The sequence below is a fragment of the Frankliniella occidentalis genome, unplaced genomic scaffold, assembly GCF_000697945.3.
Source record: "Frankliniella occidentalis isolate FOCC.00 unplaced genomic scaffold, Focc_3.1 Scaffold180, whole genome shotgun sequence".
In the NCBI taxonomy this organism is placed as follows: domain Eukaryota; kingdom Metazoa; phylum Arthropoda; class Insecta; order Thysanoptera; family Thripidae; genus Frankliniella; species Frankliniella occidentalis.
In genome coordinates, this window is record NW_026267306.1 from 332,211 (window position 1) to 333,284 (window position 1,074).

Below are 1,074 nucleotides of genomic sequence, written 5' to 3' on the forward strand. Positions count from 1 at the left end.
GGAAGGCGGCCGTCAGCCAACTTATTCGCGGACGATGAAAAAAAAAAAAAACGATAATGAAAACGTCGAGGAGAAGGAGAATAGAGGACCCCGGCGCGGCAAGGCATCAACATCATCAGCGCCCGACGAGCTGAGGTTCTCATCTCTCACTCCCTCCTCGCTCTCCCTCTCCGGTCTCTCTCTCCCTCTCTCTGTCTCTCTCTCTCTCTCTCTCTGTCTCTCTCTCCCTCTCTCTGTCTCTCTCTCTCTCTGTCTCTCTCTCTCTCCCTCTCTCTCTCTCTCTCGCTCGCTCGCTCACTGGGTGCCACCTCCACTACCGATTGTACACCACAGTAGCGTTGACCCTCGAGTTTGCGCTGCTTCACGACAACACAACGGCGCGGTGTAGCGGGGCGCGGCGGGGCGCGGCGGGGCGCGGCGGGGCCAGTCGTCCTGTCGCGTTGTCTCGCGGCGCCAATGCCTCAGTCTCGACGCCGCTCGCGACGCTCCCGGCGCCCCGCCGCCGCCGCTGCTCGACGCCCCGGCTCGGTCTCGTAATAACGAACGGCGCGACGACGTATCGCTGATCCGATTAAGGCGCGGCGGCGTTGCTCGCGACTCCAGCGAGATATCGATCGTTACCGATAGCGTTATCGCCTACCGCACCCACTGACTGCGGCATGCTCGGCGCGGCACCGTGATCAGGCCCAGCCCCACCCCCGCCGCGCCGCACCCCTGCTTGGGCGCCAATCCCCGCCGCGCCCCGCCACCCCCCGCCACGGAGGCCCAGGGCGGAGCGGGAGGCCAGGGCGGCCCTCCTGGTGGCAGCGGCGGAGGCGGCGGAGCCCGCGTCCTCCGGGACCTCTTCCTCAAGATGCGCTTCTCGCTGAGAAAAAAGCGCCGCCGGCCGTACAAGTCAGGTACTACTTAGTAGTGTGGAGTTTCGCGGGCCGCCGAGCACGCCGAGCAGCCCCTCTACTGTACAGCACTAACTCAAACACAAAAACACACACGTGTGCAGTCGAGGGCACAGCTGTGCGACGGCCACCCTGCGCAGTAGTTTACCCGTCGCCTGCCACCGCCACTGCCGGTGTC